This window comes from Schistocerca piceifrons, chromosome 1 (assembly GCF_021461385.2).
Source record: "Schistocerca piceifrons isolate TAMUIC-IGC-003096 chromosome 1, iqSchPice1.1, whole genome shotgun sequence".
NCBI classification, from domain to species: Eukaryota; Metazoa; Arthropoda; class Insecta; order Orthoptera; family Acrididae; genus Schistocerca; species Schistocerca piceifrons.
In genome coordinates, this window is record NC_060138.1 from 1,149,834,490 (window position 1) to 1,149,853,202 (window position 18,713).

Here is an 18,713-nt window from a genome sequence, read left to right on the forward strand (position 1 = left end):
TGGATTCCATCGGCCTCGTATCACTAGCAGTCGAGATGACAGGCATCTTATCCGCACGGCTGTAACGGATTGTGCAGACTCGTCTCGATCCCTGAGTCAACAAATCTGCACGAACAGTTCGACGACGTTTGCAGCAGCATAGACTGTCAGCTCGGAGACCATGGCTGCGGTTACCCTTGACGCTGCATCACAGTCAGGAGCACTTGCGATGGTGTACTCCACGTCGAACCTGGGCGCACTAGTGGCAAATGGTCTTTTTTTCGGATGAATCCAGATTCTGTTTAGAGAATCGTGATGGTCGCATTCGTGTTTGGCGACATCGCGGTGAACGCACATTGGAAGCGTGTATTCGTCATCGCCATACTGGCGTATCACCCGGTGTGATGGTATGGGGTGCCATTGGTTACACATCTCGGTCACCTCTTGTTCGCATTGACGGCTCTTTGAACATTTCAGATGTGTTATGACCCGTGGCTCTACCCCTCATTCGATCCATGCGAATCCCTACATTTCAGCAGGATAATCCACGACCGCATGTTGCAGGTCCAGTACGGGCCTTTCTGGATACGGAAAATGTTCGACTGCTGCCCTGGCCAGCACATTCTCCAGATCTCTCACCAATTCAAAACGTCTGGTCAATGGTGGCCGAGCAACTGGCTCGTCACAATACGCCAGTCACTACTCATGATAAACTGTGGTATAGTGTTGAAGCTACATGGGCAGCTGTCCCTGTACACGCCATCCAAGCTCTGTTTGACTCAATACTTAGACGTATCAAGACCGTTATTACGGCCAGAGGTAGTTGTTCTGGGTACTGATTTCTCAGGATCTATGCGCCCAAATTGCGTGAAAATGTAATCACATGTCAGTTCTAGTATAATATATTTGTCCGATGAATACCCGTTTATCGTCTGCATTTCTTCTTGGTGTAGCAATTTTAATGGCCAGGAGTGTAGTAACGTGGAAAACAAATAGAGTACATTGGCAAACCGAGACTTCAACTTTTTTTTTAGAACCCGAATATTCAGACTGGTCTGATATGGCCCGCAACGAGTTCTGCCCTCTACCTAACTTTTCATCTCACAGTAGCACTTACACTCTTCGTCCTCAATTATTTATAGGGTATATTCCAATATCTCTCATCCACTACAGGTTTTAAACTCTACAATTAGTAACATGAGAGTTATTCTGTCATCATGTCCCTTCTTCTTATCAATTACTTGCACATATTCCTCTTCTCGGCCATTCTGCAGAGAAGCTCATCATTTCTTTCCTTATCACTACATCCAATTTTCAGCATCACTGAACAGCAGCCGGCCGCTGTGGCCGAGCGGTTCTAGGCGCTTCTGTGCAGAACCGCGCTGCTGCTACGGTCGCAGGTTCGAATCCTGCCTTGGGCATGGATGTGTGTGATGTCCTTAGGTTAGTTAGGTTTAAGTAGTTCTAAGGCTAGAGGACTGATGACCTCAGATGTTAAGACCCATACTGCTTAGAGCCATTTGAACCATCTGATCAGCACCACATTTCAAACGCTTCCATTCTCTTCTTCTCCGGTTTTCCCATAGTCCATAATTCACTTAATTAAAAATAGTGTGCTCCAAATGTACATTCTCAGAAATTCCTTCATCAAATTAAGGGTAATATTTGATGCTAGAAGACTTATTTCGGCGAAGAATACCCTATTTGCCTGTAATAATCTGCTTTTTTATGTCCTTCTTGGTCTGTCTGTCATGTGTTATTTTGTTCCCATGGCAGCAGAATTCCTTCTACTTCGTGGTCCTCGGGCGTGATATTAAGCTTACACGTATTCTCATTTCGGGTATTCCTCATTACTATCGTCTTACTTTGGTTTACTTTCAGTCTATTGTGTGTGCTCATTAGACTATGCTTCCTTAAAGCAATTCTTATTTATTCTTCAGTCTCAGTTGGACAAAAGAATGGTTCAAATGACTCTGAACACTATGGGACTTAACATCTGAGGTCATCAGTCCTCTGGAACTTAGAACTACTTAAACCTAACTAACCTAAGGACATCACACACGTCCATGCCCGAGGCAGCATTCGCACCTGCGACCGTAGCGGTGGCGCCCTTCTAGACTGAAGCACCTAGAAGCGCTCCGCCACAGCGGTCGGCTCAGTTGGACATTTTTAAGTACAAGACACGTTTCGATCACTCCGGATCATGTTCAGATCAACGTAGTTGCGTCGCTAATCCATCTTTTCTGTTCAGAGCATCAGATCACAGTACTCTATATACTGTACATATACTGAATACTCAGATATAAGATTCTGAAAAGACTAGGTGGATTGCTGACGCAGCTATTTAGACCTGAAGGTGATCCAGAGCTACAGAAACGTGTCACGTAATTAAAAATGTGCAACTGAAACTGAAGAACAAATGAGAATTGCAGTGTTAAACATGGCTGTTTCTCAGCAACCGTATATTAGGTTCTGTATAGGGTTATGCAGCCAAACGGTTGCAAATAACTGTTTGGTGCAATGACCTAGGTTTCGAAACCTACGAAGAATGAAATTACATTGCGAGGAAGCAATGGTCAGAATTTAGAGCAGCTATGTTCAGATCAAAAATAAAATAAAACACGTTCCAGGCTTTGCTACGTCAGCCTAGTTAGGAACTTGGAGTCTAATGTTGTTCCTATGCAGACACATGTAGCAAAGGCTGAAACGTGTTTTATTTTGTTTTTGACTTGAGCATAGCTGCCCTTAATTCCATTGTTTCTCGCAAAGTGCGTGTGTCTGACAAGCAGTCATTCCTCGTGATGTGACGCCGAAATCGCCTGGACGGGCTAATATCCGTAGTAGGTCGGTGGTCATAATCTTCTGGCTGATCAGTGTATAATGTGAGCGGCGCAGTTTTTTCAAAACTGTTATTTAGAAAATCGAAAGAGGCACCACTAAAGACGTCTAGAAGCTTCAACCTGGATCGTACCACGGATGCAGCACGCCGCAAGGGTCCTCATAGCCATGCGCCGACGGCGCGGTGATTACTGTTAATGGAGGCCAGAGTGTGCCTTGTAGGAAGAGAATAATAAAGTGGCGTGCCCGCGGCTCTGCAGTTTACGGTCGCGTAAAGTGGACACTGCGAGAGGAGAAGAGTGGCGTGGAAGAGAAGAGCAGGGGATAGAGGAAAGGTAAGATGGGGCCCCGCCGGAGGACGATTAAAGTAAAGTGGATGGGCATTGTTTGAAATGGAGATGAGACCCGCGTAAAGGTGCGACCGGGAGTAGGAAAAGAGCAGAAGGAAGTGCAAATACTTTCGGCCGGCGCCCGTAGAGAGAGGCTTCTGTTAAGGCTCCTTCCGCAGAAACTACGCCGAAGCACACGAGAGAGCCGCCTGCCGCAATAACAAACGCGGCAGACGCTTCTTAAAATATTCGTTTCGCCCCGTTAACTGTCTTCTGCCTCGCATATGTTCATATTTCTTCACAGATGTGAGTCAGTCTCTCATCTACAAGGAGACATTCAAATCTCCGTCGACTAGTTGCCTATAGCGGGTTGCAGGTAACACTGCAGTCAAGAACTGCATTTCGCCCGCTCTTACACGGAAACCGAAATCCGCTGCCGTAACTACTCTGCCCATTCAATACTTCTAAACTCTTTCAGCGCTGGTATTTCAGTGTAAATTAGCATTGTTATGCATTATACCTCCAGAACTGGCGCAGACGAATGGTTCTATCAGCGGTCCTCACCCTGTCCTACTAAGACATTTTGTCCCTTTGTTCGTGTTCGACGTCCAGTATACGAGGTCTGGCTAGAAAAAAACCGGACTAGTACTGGTGAAACAATAAAACGAATGCAATAAGGCTGAAAGTCGCGTGGCCTGTCACGCGACTCTCGCTCCGACTACTGCTCGAGTTTCATCTGCCTCCTGCACTCAGTCTGCCCGTGGCGTCTGTTTTAAGTAGTTGACGTTTTGTCTGTGCGTCGGAAAATATTGAGTGTACAGAAAGAACAGCGTGTTAACATCAAATTTTGTTTCAAACTAGGAAAATCTGCAAGTGAAACGTTTGTAATGTTACAACAAGTGTACGGCGATGATTGTTTATCGCGAACACAAGTGTTTGAGTGGTTTAAACGATTTAAAGATGGCCGCGAAGACAGCAGTGATGACACTCGCACTGGCAGACCATTGTCAGCAAAAACTGATGCAAACATTGAAAAAATCGGTAAACTTGTTCGACAAGATCGCCGTTTAACAATCAGAGCAGTGTCTGAGTTAACAGGAGTTGACAAGGAAAGTGTTAGGCAGATTCTTCATGAAAGTTTCTACATGAACAAAGTGTGTTCAAAAATGGTTCCAAAGTGTCTCACAATTGAACAGAAGGAACGCCGAAGAATGATTTGTTCTGACATCCTGGAAAACATTGAAAGTGATCCCACCTTCTTACAAAATGTTATTACTTGCGATGAATCGTGGTTTTTTACTTACGATCCCGAAACTAAACGCCAATCGATGCATTGGAAAACTCCTGGTTCTCCACGACAAAAAAAAGCACGAATGTCAAAATCGAAATTCAAGGCAATGATGATTGTTTTTTTTTGACATCAAAGGGATTGTGCACATTGATTGGGTACCAGAGGGACAAACAGTGAATCAGCATTACTACATAAGCGTCCTGGCTATCCTACGTGAGCGAGTACGGAGAAAACGGAACGATTTGTGGAGAAAAAAGTCATGGATCCTTCACCAAGACAATGCCCCAGCTCACAGTGCGTTGTCAGTGAAGACGTTTTTGGCAAAACACAACATTCCCATCTTAGATCATCCACCCTACTCACCTGATTTGGCCCCCTGTGACTTTTTTCTTTTCCCTAAAGTCAAGTCAGCTTTGAAAGGAACTAGATTTGAGACTGTTGAAGCAGTAAAAGAAAAAGCGACGGAAGTAATGTATGGACTTACCGAAAATGATCTGCAGCATTGCTATGAACAGTGGAAAACTCGTATGGAGCGGTGTAGAGACCGAGGAGGAGAGTACATTGAAGGAGATAACATGAAATTGTAAATAATTGTAAATAAATGTTTTTTCCAGCATCAGTCCGGTTTTTTTCTAGCCGCACCTCGTATAACTTTAGTATTTCGAACGGAGTACTGGCTAAGTTACACCGCGACTGGCGGAAGAAAAAGACCTCAACTTTTTTGCTAAAATCTTTATGGCGTCATAGCTCTCCGCAGTATCTATGCTGTGAAGGACCAGGTGAAGGGCTGGCTCTGAGCACTATGGGACTTAACATGTGAGGTCATCAGTCCCCTAGAACTTAGAACTACTTAAACCTAACTAACCTAAGGACATCACACACACCCATGCCCGAGGCAGGATTCGAACCATCGACCGTAGCGGTCACGCGGTGCCAGACTGAAGCGCCTAGAACCGCACGGCCACCACGGCCGGCCCACGTGAAGGACCATAGAAATAACAAACACAAAGTACGTTTTGAAAAGCACTGTCCAAACCACTTCAAACTCGAGGCGAATCGACTACATTTAATGGGTAATGGCGTTCTTTCTCTCCAGACGACGGAATTTACTGGAGGTCGAGTATTGCAGTTAAAATGCGCAAAATATTTTTTTTTTTTAGTTTCCAAAAGGAAGAACTTTTGTACGTAATACTCCGAAAGCCACCAAAGGTGCGTGGCTGAACGTGCTTCTGGTACCACTATCTGATGCCCCTCTTCCCTGTTCCACTCGCGAATGGCAGATTAACCTACCAAGTCCCTTACGAATTGGGGCATAGCGTGTGCGAGTAATGAGTGCCACGAGTAATGAATGTGATGGGCATACATCTATTAGGCGCACTACGAATGTAGTAGTGTGGACATGTTTGGGAATGTGGGTCTCACGGGGAGCGTGCAAGGGATAAGTCCCAGCAGACGCGCTATCCTCTGTGCCCGCGGTGGCTCAGATGGATAGAGCGTCTGCCGCGTAAGCAGGAGAGCCCGGGTTCGAGTCCCGGTCGGGGCACACATTTTCAACGTGTCCCCCATGATGTCTATCAACGCCTGTTTGCAGCTAGGGTGTCGATTTAATTATCATTTCATTCTAGAGAAGCTACACGGTCATGAATGGTATCTGTTCTTTCGCCAACATGTACTACCCTCACATATAGTTATTTACTATACGTAAAACGAGCCCCTGTGTGAAGATCTGACATAGACAGGAGGGGCCATTAAGTTTCATTCGGCTATTATTTCCAGTGTTTAGGAAATAGCATTAATAATAGCAGATCAGCCACCACACCAGCTAGAATGGCCGAATCAGTTGGACCGTTAAGAACTTCACATTCGGCGTCTAAAACTTACATGGTCACGCAGTGATTTTTAGAGTGTTTTTCTGGATTTTTACCATTTGGGTAAGGAAGCGATTTGTGTGTTTCTCCGACAGCATCGGAAGTCATAAAACTGGTGTATGAAACAGAAAATTGAATTTCTTACGACGATGGTCTTAGCTATGGCAATAATATATTCTTGCTAAGTTGCTGTTAAGACATCAGGTTTACTGTATGTGCTATACTCGGCAATATATTTGGTTCATCGGATTTTTGTATGGCGTACGTTCTTCCAGCGCGTCTCTACCTCAATACACAACCGTACAATAGATATAAATGCGCCTCAAGCACTAAAGAAGATTAGGGTTATATCGTCCTGTACGCGACAAAGTCATTACAGACAGGTGGGACTCTCGGTTGGAGAAAGATGGAGAAGGAAATCGGGCGTAACCTCTGAAATGCACCACTGCAGCATTTATCTTTGTTGACTTATGAAAATCACGGAAAACATAACATGCGTTGAAGGCAGGACTGCAAGCAAATGGTAGGGTAATCGATTGGATGGACATCAATAAGACAGAAAAGCACTTCTAGAGGTCCATGTTCTGGCATTAAAATAGACAGCTTTAAATACATTGAAGCATTTTCATTGACGGCAGTAGCTGTGATTCGAAACTGCAGCAATGCAGTCAGCATCTAATAGAGCAAATTTTAATGTAGCACACATACGAAGGGCTAGACAACTTGAACGAAGCGTCTAAATTAGATCGTACTAAGTCTTAAATCACTCAGTAATCCTCTATGGATGTGGACCATCAACTTTAAGGAAGGTGGCAGTTTTTGAACAGGAGTTTGTGAGAGTAATGTTTGGACCTATGAGTGGCTACGATTGCAATACTATGATACACTAAAACGTATAAAGAACTGATAGATACTGCATTGACGTACTACTGGGGTGGGCAAAAAATGCACCTTGGAAATAAATGCAGTGCTAGCCAAGGCTACAGAGAGGTGGCGCTGTTGTATTTGACTACGAACGGCACCTGTATAATGTCTACAATACGATTCATGATCAGTCATGGTCAAAACGGTGATCTGTATAGATGTTAGTACTTTATATTGGAGCTAAGTGAATTAGAACGTTGCAAAATTTTTGGTGGTCGTATGCCCTTGGGTACCGTAGAAATGTTGGAACTCGTGAGGCAATACTGACCCTACGACTTATCTTAGAAAATAGATTAAGGAACGGCAAACCTACGTTTCTAGCATTTGTAGACTTAGAGAAAGCTTTTGACAATGTTGACTGGAATACTCTCTTTCAAATTCTAAAGGTGGCAGGGGTAAAATACAGGGAGCGAAAGGCTATTTACAATTTGTACAGAAACCAGATGGCAGTTATAAGAGTCAAGGAGCGTGAAAGGGAAGCAGTGATTGGGAAGGGAGTGAGACAGGGTTGTAGCTTATCCCCGATGTTATTCAATCTGTATATTGAGCAAGCAGTAAAGAAAACAAAAGAAAAATTCGGAGTAGGAATTAAAATCCCTGGAGAAGAAATAAAAACTTTGAGGTTCCCTGATGACATTGTAATTCTGTCAGAGACAGTATAGGACGTGAACGAGCAGCTGAACGGAATGGATAGTGTCTTGAAAGGAGGATATAAGATGAACATCAACAAAAGCAAAACGAGGATAATGGAATGTAGTGGAATTAAATAGGGGGATGCTGAGGGAATTAGATTAGGAAATGAGACGCTTAAAGTAGTAAATGAATTCTGCTATTTGGGGTGCAAAGTAACTGATGATGATCGAAGTAGAGAGGATATAAAATGTAGACTGGCAATGGCAAGGAAAGCGTTTCTGAAGAAGAGAAATTTGTTAATATCGAGTATAGATTTAAGTGTAAGGAAGTCGTTTCTGAAAGTATTTGTATGGAGTGTAGCCATGTATGGAAGTGAAACGTGGACGATAAATAGTTTAGACAAGAAGAGAATAGAAGCTTTCGAAATGTGGTGCTACAGAAGAACGCTGAAGATTAGATGGGGAGATCAGATAACTAATGAGGAGGTACGTCTCTGGATTGAAGACCACAACAACAACAGGTCATACGTGATCTTGTGAATAGTGTTGCTCACTAATGATGCAAACGTCAGGGATCGACTCCATTTGTACCATAATAAAGGTCAGGCATGGCATTTTTCAGCCTCGTGTTGACGAATGAAGCTCTCTTGACAGTGACTAGCGAAATAGACACGCAACACAAAAATGGTTCAAATGGCTCTGAGCACTGTGCGACTTAACGTCTGAGGTCATCAGTCGCCTAGAACTTAGAACTAATTAAACCTAACTAACCTAAGGACATCACACACATCCATGCCCGAGGCAGGATTCGAATCTGTGACCGTAGCGGTCGCTCGGCTCCAGACTGTAGCGCCTAGAACCGCACGGCCACTCCTGCCGGCACACGCAACACAAATCAGAATGCTTGCGCCAGGGTAGAAGCCTCACAAAACGTGTCTATTTACCTTCAGACATAGCTCGCAAGTTCCTGTGTGCAGCGTGCAGATGAAGAAGCTTGCACGGGATAGAGCAACATGGAGAGCTGCATCAAACCAGTCTCCGGACAGAAGACCACAACAGCAATATGCTTCCGTAACCAAGACAGCCGAAGTATTTGATGTTTTATGGGGCACTCTATTGAAGATTTATGCTGGACACTAGGAATGCGGAAAATTGTCGTCCACTAAGTTACAAAGCCGACGGAAGTGAGTGTTCAGTGATCGTGGCAGACGGGTATTGAAGAGGATTGTGACGCAAAATAAGAGGGTGACAGCTGCAAAACTCACTGCAGGCCCGTCGTGCGGGTGTCATAAGGCAGATTGGAACTAGAGACAGTGGGCGACAGCGGGAAACGGGGAAGGCGCCGTAGGGGAATGAAGATACTGAAGACGTGGTACTGGCAAGTAGTGAGTGTATAAGAACTGCCACCGACTGGAAAATATGGAGGGTACGTGTAGTCTTGTAGACCAAAGAGGCGAAGCGTTGTAAACAGCTAGACGCTATCAAACTGGGAACTACGAAATATGAAACTCAGTTAGGCTGATGAGATTTTGTCGCAACTGTCAGAAGGATTCCTGCGGAAAAAAAGCTTTCTTGTTTAATTTCTCGTTTCGAAACATGAGACCCACGAGCAGGCTACTGCAACTAGCCGTAAATCTGTGGACTACCTAGCACTCTCACCACGCGCGACTGTGCACCCTGTTACCGTTTTACAGCCCTAACTTTTTGGGGAACGGTGCCCGGAGAAGTGGCCGGTGACGGGGCAACGTTAAGTTCCAAACGCGGGCCTGATTTACAGTGCTATTTGGCACGAAGCGTTTATAACCAAGTTGGGCGCGTGGTGGATTTATAGGTGGCGCGGTTTTGCGTGATTTACGCGGCAAGTTGGCGGCCCTGTGGAACGGCTGCGACGCGATGTGCTCCGCGCAGTGCGGGACTCCCCCGAAACCCAGCAGGTAGCCGGTGATTCGCGTGCGGACGTGTCAGCCTGTTTTACACGACACGCCGGCGAGGGAACAAGCGTCACGCCTCGCAGCTGTCGCACGGCTTCCAGCGTGTCAATCAACCTACAGCGGTATCGGTTCATTCGCGACAGCAATTTCGATCTACGGCGCTAAATACTCAGTTCAGAAATAGTGAAAAATAAACATTCCAAAGCGAGACGAAAGGATGGGAAGTTAGGGTTTAGCGTCCTGTAAAAGTAAGCGCAAGCTAGGATTGGGACAGAGTGGGAAGGGAATTCGGCCGTGTCAAGGAAAGCATCCCAGCGATTTAAAGAAACCACGGGAAACCTAAACAGTAAGGCAGCATGAAGAGTTGAATCACCTTCCTGCAGAATACGAGTCCAGTGTCTTACCGCTTCGCCATTGCATTCCGTTTATCTGTGGTAGTGGATAAGGTAGACGGCGAGTTCACTGATTGTGTCCTGTACACATGTATTCATTACATCTACATACACACTCAGCAAGCCGCCGTATGCTTCATGGCATTACTAGCTATTCCCTTTCCTTCCCCAGTCGCAAATAGGGCGACGGAAAAACGACTATCTATATACCTTCGTACTAACCCAAATTTCTCCTATCTTCGTGGTCCTTACGCGAAATGTGCGTCGGGGGCAGCAGAATCGTTCTGCCGACAGCTGCAAATGCCGGTCTTCTAAATTTCTCAACAGTGTTTTGCGATGAGAAAGTCGTGTTCCCCCAAAGGATTCCCATTTGAGTTCAGAAAATATCTCCGTAATTCTCGCGCGTTGATCGAGCCTTCCGCTAACAAATCTACCGGTTTGCATTCGAATTTCATCGATATATTACTTTAATCCGACCTGGTAGGGATTCCAAACACTCGAACAGCACTCGAAAATTGATTTCACTAGTGTTGTATATGCGCTCTAGTTTATACATGAGATACATCTTCCTAAAATTTGCCGAGAAAACTAAAATCTTCCGTTCGCCTTCCCTACTACAACCCTTGCATACTAATTGCAATTTCAAATCGTTTTGCAACGTTACGCCTAGATACACCACCGATCTGACTGAGCCAAGCGGTTGACCTCTAGTACTGTATGCCAAAATAACTGGATTGTTCTTCTTGCACACCCGCAAGCTGCCATTCATCGCACTAACCGGAAATTTTGTCTTACTCATCTTGTATCCTCGTACACTCATCCCACGATGACACCTTGCCCTACAGAACAGCATAATAAGCAAATAGCTGGAGGTTGCTGCTCACCCTATCCGTCAGATCATTTATGCCTATAGAAAATATTATCGGCCCCATCACACTTTCCTGTGGCACTCGTGACGATATTCTTGGCTCTGATGAATACACGCCGTCGGTGACAACGTACTGCGTTCTATCGCCCTCGACCCGCTCACATATCTGAGAGGCTAATTCATATACTTGGCTTGGACCTTGGTTAATAGTCGGCAGTGAGGCAGCGTGTATCTAGGAGAATGGAATCTGGCTGGGGCCCTTCACTCTTGGTTGCAGGATAGCAGGTCAAAGAAGGGCGAGCTGAGTTTCGCACTTGCGATGCTTCTAAATTTGTGCTGATTTGTGGATAGCAGCTTTTCCGTCACAAAGAAATTTGTTATATTCGAACTGAGAATATGCTAAAGGATTCAGTAGGTAACCGATCTTAAGAATAACCCTCTCTCCGTGCGAACAGGCGTCGGAAGGCGCAACGGTACCGACCGACCGCCGTGTCATCCGTGTCACCATACGCGGATATGGAAGGACATGTGGTCAGCACACCGCTCCCCCGGCTGTTATCACTTTGCATGAGCAAAGCCGCTACTTCTCAGTCACGCATTGCCTCAGTTCACAAGGGCTGAGTGCACTCGGCTTGCCAACAGCGATCCAAGGGCTAGCGACGCCCGACAGTGCATAACTTCGGTGACGTGACGGCGTACAGGTGTTACCACTGCGGCAAGGCTGTTGCCTGATGTTAAGGATATGGGTATGTAATTTTGCTGGCCCTTTTTTTTACGTTTCTTGTATACTGGAGATACCTGCTCTTTTTTCCAATCGCTTGGGACTTTGCACTGGGCGAGACAATGGCCATAAATTCAAGCGAAGTAAGGGCCAAGGCCAGTACAGGATATGTGAAAAACATAATACTGCTTCAGTAGATTACATTGTCTACGTATAATAAGTTGTAAACTTTCGGTGAATTTTAGCATACGGTTCGAAACTAAATGTTTTCCATGGCGCCGGTCTCAAGTTGCTGGTTCATGTGGCTGTCAGTAGGGGTCCAGCCGATGGGTTTAACTATCTTGATCGCTCATACGCCAGTGTGTCTCGAATCGAGGTGCCGATAACACGGCAACAGGAAGCGTTCTGAGTTCTCCGTTTCAATAGGTAATTCTCAGTTACAACTTTGCGTTGTAATTTTCGTCGAGAGAACAGCGCTGCATCTGCAATAGATAAAAACATTCGAAGCCGGCATCAACATTTTCCAGACATTTGTCGTATATGTAAGAGAAAATCCACGTCTGCTCGTTGAAGACGTAGAACGCGTTCAACACAATTTTGCACGTAGTCCACAGAAGTCTTACTGAGCTTGCCATCCGAGAGTTCGCCATTCCTCATTTGTCTGTCTCGTAATGTTGTAGCGATACTGTTGTCTCAAACCGAACAGGATTCAGTTGCTACCACCCCCTGTAAGTGATCCAGGGGGTTGAAAACTCCACCTGTGGTAGTCATTTTCAGTGGATTCAGCTGTCAGCAACATCTTTTATGTGCTGTTTTGTACTGAAAAGTGCTCGAAAATATCTTCATCTGGAAAGGCGTTCTTTTCGTGTTTCTTTCTTTTTAAGAATTGCATCGTAGTGATTTAGCAGATTGATGCCCCTGAGCTCTGGCCTTAAAATATTAAAAATATGAAGACAGTCGAAGAGGGCAGAACAGTCCCTAAGATATCATTGTTAATCTGTGAACTTACGGGCCACACTGTGGGGATACAACTTCCACCTGCGCTGAAAGCACTGCTCTGAGAACATAGTGACTCGGCTGGTGGTAAGAGGAGGAAAACCTGAATCTGTTGGGAGTGCACGGGTGTCAGAACGTCCTGACGTATGTCCAGCACCGTGCCCCTTTGACTACCAATTTTTTCAGAATGAAAGATTCTAATCTAAAGGTTATTTTAACTAATGTCATAATCATATGTTCGGGTGCTAAAAGTATATTCCATGCCGTTTCTGTTTCCAGTGCGTGGGGGGGGGGGGGACACGCAGAGTTACTCTTAAGGAGAATGAGATTACAGTTGTAATGTCCCGTCGACATCAAGGTCAACAGAGACTGACTGGAAGCTCGGATTACGGAAGGATGGGGAAGGAAATCGGCAGTTGCCTTTTTAAATGAACCAGCCCGGCATTTGGCAGGAGCGATTTAGGCGATCACGGAAATCCTAAATTTATATGGCCGGACGGGGATTTGAAATGTCATTCTACTGAATGTGAGTCCCATGAGCCACCTCGCTCGCTTTAAACCCAAGTACCACAGGGGCTTCAGATGACTACGCAAAATTACAAGGCAAGCAGAAAACAGACACGTATCTGTGAACAAAGTGTCTCCACAAGTTTTTAACCAACATTACAGGTCCTCAATATGGACACCACTTGTGACGTGACAAACGCCAGTATGTACGTGCAGCTCACTGATACGAATTGTTACTGAAAACATGACAGCAACTCAACTTGCAGATAACGTTGATTGGGCTGCCTATCTGCAGGTGCCAACTACTTCGATGCGACAAAATGGAGCGGACTGGAGCAGATGGTTAACAACGAAACGTAGAAGACAATACAGCCTACAAGTGCAGGCTGTAATTGTAGGAATTGTGAAAACTATACTACTGGCCATTAAAAAGTGCTACACCACGAAGATGACGTACTAGAGACGCGAAAATTAACCGACAGGAAGAAGATGCTGTGATATGCAAATGATTAGCTTTTCAGAGCATTCACACAAGGTTGGCGCCGGTGGCAACACCTACAACGTGTTGACGTGAGGAAAGTTTCCAACCGATTTCTCATACACAAACAGCAGTTGACCGGCGTTACCTGGTGAAACGTTGTTGTGATGCCTTGTGTAGGGAGGAGAAATATGTACCATCAGTTTCCGACTTTGATAAAGGGCGGATTGTAGCCTATCGCGACATTGCTGCTCGCGTTGGTCGAGGTTCAACGACTATTAGCAGAATATGGAATCGGTGGGTTCAGGAGGGTAATACGGAACGCCGTACTGGATCCCAACGGCCTCGCATTACTAGCAGTCGAGATGACAGGCATTTTATCCGCATGGCTGTAACGGATCGAGCAGCCACGTCTCGATCTCTGAGTAAACAGATGAGGACGTTTGCAAGACAACAACCATCTGCACTACAGTTCGACGACGTTTGCAGCAGCATGGACTATCAGCTCGGAGACCACGGCTGCGGTTATCCTTGACACTGAATCACAGACAGGAGCCCCCGCTATGGTGTACTCAACGACGAACCTGTGTGCACGAATGGCAAAACGTCATTTTTTTCGGATGAATCCAGCTTCTGTTTGCAGCGTCATGTTGGTCGCATCCGTGTTTGGCGACATCGCGGTGAACGCACATTGGAAGCGTGTATTCGTCGTCGCCATACTGGCGTATCACCCGGCGTGATGGTATGGGGTGCCATTGGTTACACGTCTCGGTCACCTCTTGCTCGCATTGACGGCGCTTTGAAGAGTGGACGTTACATTTCAGATGTGTTACGACCCGTGGCTCTACCCTTCATTCGATCCCTGCGAAACCCTACATTTCAGCAGGATAATGCACGACCGCATGTTGCAGGTCCTGTACGGGCCTTTCTGGATACAGAAAGTGTTCGATTGCTGTCCTGGCCAGCACATTTCCCAGATCTCTTAGCAATTGAAAACGTCTGGTCAATGGTGGCCGAGCAACTGACTCGTCACAATACGCCAGTCACTACTCTTGATGAACTGTGGTATCGTGTTGAAGCTGCACGGGCAGCTGTACCTGTACACGCCATCCAAGCTCTGTTTGACTCAATGCCCAGGAGTATCAAGGACGTTACTACGGCTAGAGGTGGTTGTTCTGGGCACTGATTTCTCAGGATGTATGCACCCAAATTGCGTGAAAATGTAATCACATGTCAGTTCTGGTATAATATATTTGTCCAATGAATACCCGTTTATGATCTGCATTTCTTGTTGGTGTAGCAATTTTAGCGGCCAGTAGTGTATTATTCACCAATGGGATATTGATACATAACAATAAGACTGAGCAGATTCGTAGTGGTTCTTTGATAACCTGTCGTGGGACAGGCACGCCCCAGTGGTAGCGAGACGGTGTCACTCGTAGGCTGCCTGAGGCTACCGGCGTGAGCACCTGCCGCTACTCGGCATTTGCGGCCTCGGAAGCGGCTTCGGCATGTGCGCCCTGGACTGGCTGTGGTTGTACCACAGCGGCGCGTGGAGCCGAGGCGGCGGCGGCGGCGGCGGCGACGGCAGCGCCCGGTACAGGCCGGCCTGACGTGACGCACGCGACGCCACCCCCTCCCCTCCCCCGCCCACCCCCGCTATATTTACCCGAAGCTCCTCCCGGCACAATCGATTGCGGTGCGACCGCTCGGCATCCGTCAGCCTCGGCGGCCGCTCCCGAGGGCCAAGGTTGCATTCGCTGAGCGTTCCCGTCGCGTGCTCGGGGCGCCAGGCGAAATACGGAAAGGAGTGATTGTACGTCAGAAAGATGATTTGAAAGAGAACATTAACACCTGCACTGTACGACACGCGTGGCCGCGCGGTTATAGACGCCATGTCACTATTTGCGCGGCCCCTCCCTTCGGAGGTCGAGTACTCCCTCGGGTATGGGCGTGCGAGTTGTTCTTAGCATAAGTTAGTTTAAGTAGTGTGTAAGTCTAGGACCGATGACCTCAGCAGATTGGTCCCTTAGGAATTCACACACATTTGAACATTTTTACACGCGTCAGAGAAGAAACGTAACGTTGGTATCGGTTTACCATTGTGGAATACAGGGAGTAGCTCACAATTGGTTCACCTCTTACTTTAACAACAGACAGAAAAAGGTCATTTTCACAGTATTGAGCATGCCTACGATGTGAGGTCTGAGTGGGGTACAGTCAAATGGGGGCGCCCCAGGGATCAGTGTTGGGGCCACTCCTGTTCCTTATTTATATAAATGACAGGCCTTCTAGTATTACAGGTAATTCTAAAATATTTCTATTTGCTGATGACACTAGCTTGGTAGTGGAGGATGTTGTTAGCAACATTGGCCCTGTGTCAAATAGTGCAGTTCACGAGATTAATTCATGGCTTGTAGAAAATAAACTAGCGCTCAATCACAGTAAGACTCTGTTTTTACAGTTTCTAACACACATTCAACAAAACCCGACGTGTTAATTTCACAGAATTGGGCATAACATTAGTGAAATTGAATAGTTCGAATTTCTAGTCGTTCTGTCGTGTAAAACCCACTTACAGTATCTTGTTCAAAGACTTAATGCTGCCATTTTTACTATTCGAACGGTTTCTGAAGTAAGTGATCGTTCGGCCGAAAATTAGTCAGTTTTGTTTATTTTCATTCATTTATGTCGTATGGTATTATATTTTGGGATAACTCTTCCCATTCCCAAAGGATGTTTTTGGCTCAGAAATGGGCAGTTCGGGCAATAAGTGCTGTAAGTTCACGAAGCTCTTCTCGATCCCTGTTCACTTGTTTCCGTATTCTGATATTGGCCTCTCAATATACACACACACACACACACACACACACACACACATATATATATATATATATATATATATATATATATATATTATTTGCTGTCTTTTAGCCGGCCGGTGTGGCCGAGTGGTTGTAGGCGCTTCAGTCTGGAACTGCGCGACCGCTACGGTCGCAGGTTCGAATCCTGCCTCGGGCATCGATGTGTGTGATGTCCTTAGGTTAGTTAGGTTTAAGTAGTTCTAAGTTCTAGGGGACTGATGACCTCTGAAGTTAAGTCCCATAGTGCTCAAGAGCCATTTTTGAACCACAAATTAAGAAAGTTACTGAGTGTCCAAATAACCCTCCAAGGCAATCAACATTTTAATTTTGTGGCCTCTTTGAGGTTCGCCGATGACATTGTAATTCTGTCAGAGATAGTAAAGAACCTGGAAGAGCAGCTTAACGGAATGGACAGTGTCCTGAAAGGAGGATATAAGATGAACATCAACAAAAGCAAAACGAGGATAATGCAATGTAGTCGAATTAAATCGGGTGATGCTGAGGGAATTAGATTAGGAAATGAGACGCTTAAAGTAGTAAAGGAGTTTTGCTATTTGGGGAGCAAAATAACTGCTGATGGTCAAAGTAGAGATGATATAAAATGTAGACTGGCAATGGCAAGGAAAGCGTTTGTGAAGAAGAGAAATTTTTTAACATCGAGTATTGATTTAAGTGTCAGGAAGTCGTTTCTGAAAGTATTTGTATGGAGTGTGGCCATTTATGGCCGGCCGCGGTGGCCGTGCGGTTCTGGCGCTGCAGTCCGGAACCGCGGGACTGCTACGGTCGCAGGTTCGAATCCTGCCTCGGGCATGGGTGTGTGTGATGTCCTAACTAACCTAAGGACAGCACACACATCCATGCCCGAGGCAGGATTCAAACCTGCGACAGTAGCGGTCACGCGGTTCCAGACTGAAGCGCCTAGAACCGCTCGGCCACTCCGGCCGGCGGAGGAGATGAAGAAGCTTGCACGGGATAGAGTAGCATGGAGATCTGCGTCAAACCAGACTGTGGACTGAAGACCACAACAACAATAGGTCATACGTGGTCTTGTGGATAGCGTTGCGTACTACCGATGCAAATGTCAGGGATCGATTCCATGGTATTTTTCAGCCTCGTTGGGTTAAATGAAGCTCTCTTGACAGAGACTAGCGAAATAGACGAGCAAGACATATCAGAATGCTTGCATTAGGGTAGAAGCCTCACAACACCTGTATATTTACCTTCAGACTTAGCTCGCAAGTTCCTATGTGCAGTACTGGATTACAGCATAACCTCCGCACACACTTATACCATACGTTCTACACTACAAGGCGCCCTACGTCTGCCGAGATTCCAACACAGTTCCCAGGCGGGAACAGTACTCCGCAGTAACGTTCCATTTCACAAATCTCTGCAAGGCAGCCACGGTGCAGAGTGTGTGCAAGGAAGGGAACATTTTATGCCAGCGCTCCAATTTCGGGCCGAGGCATCTCGAGCCGAAGCCGCGTGTAGCGTTACACGGGATTGGCCGCCCGCCCGCGCGCTGCCGGTAATTGGCCGCTGCCTTATTACTCCAGCCGACATCGATACCCGGACTGCAAGCCAACTCGCGCGCGCGGGATGCACCCTCCGCCATGCTATCGCAACAAATTGTCCCGGAATTACCCGCAGCCGCTGGACCGGGCCGGCTGCAAACTTTCACGATCGACGCCGATTACTGGTGTCTGGGCTTCCCCTAAGGGGCCGCTCCCGTTTTCGGTGTATCTCCCGGGATACTGCTAACCGGCTAATTGAACGTTCAGTGGATCCACCCGAGTAACTGAGTGCGCCAATTTGGTTTTAGAAAGATACTATTGCGCTTGCTGTTGGTAAAGATGTGCCAGCCACCACTTATCCCTATTATAAACACACTGCCTGATAAAAAGTTTCCGGAAAACCCTATTTGATGCGGAATTGACCGCCAGATGTCACTAGAAGCGGGACCGCTACCATAATAAGAGGTGCGGATTACTGTGTTGTCAGTACAGGAGCAGCAACGGCAGAATCGGTCAATCGGGAGAGATGAATGACTTCGAACGTGGACTACTCACTGCATATCACCTAACAAGGGAATCTC

The 18,713-nt window shown here is 46.3% G+C and overlaps 1 protein-coding gene and 1 non-coding gene across 2 annotated transcripts in view; one reads left to right on the plus strand and one right to left on the minus strand.

Annotated features, from left to right (window-relative positions):
* The window catches only part of LOC124778758 (RNA-binding protein Musashi homolog Rbp6), a 1,305,122-nt gene that overhangs the window by 360,335 nt on the left and 926,074 nt on the right, over positions 1-18,713 (minus strand). The gene's annotated exons all lie outside the window — the stretch shown is intronic.
* Positions 5,906-5,980, plus strand: Trnat-cgu. The gene has a single exon. It is a non-coding gene; the product is annotated as a tRNA-Thr (tRNA).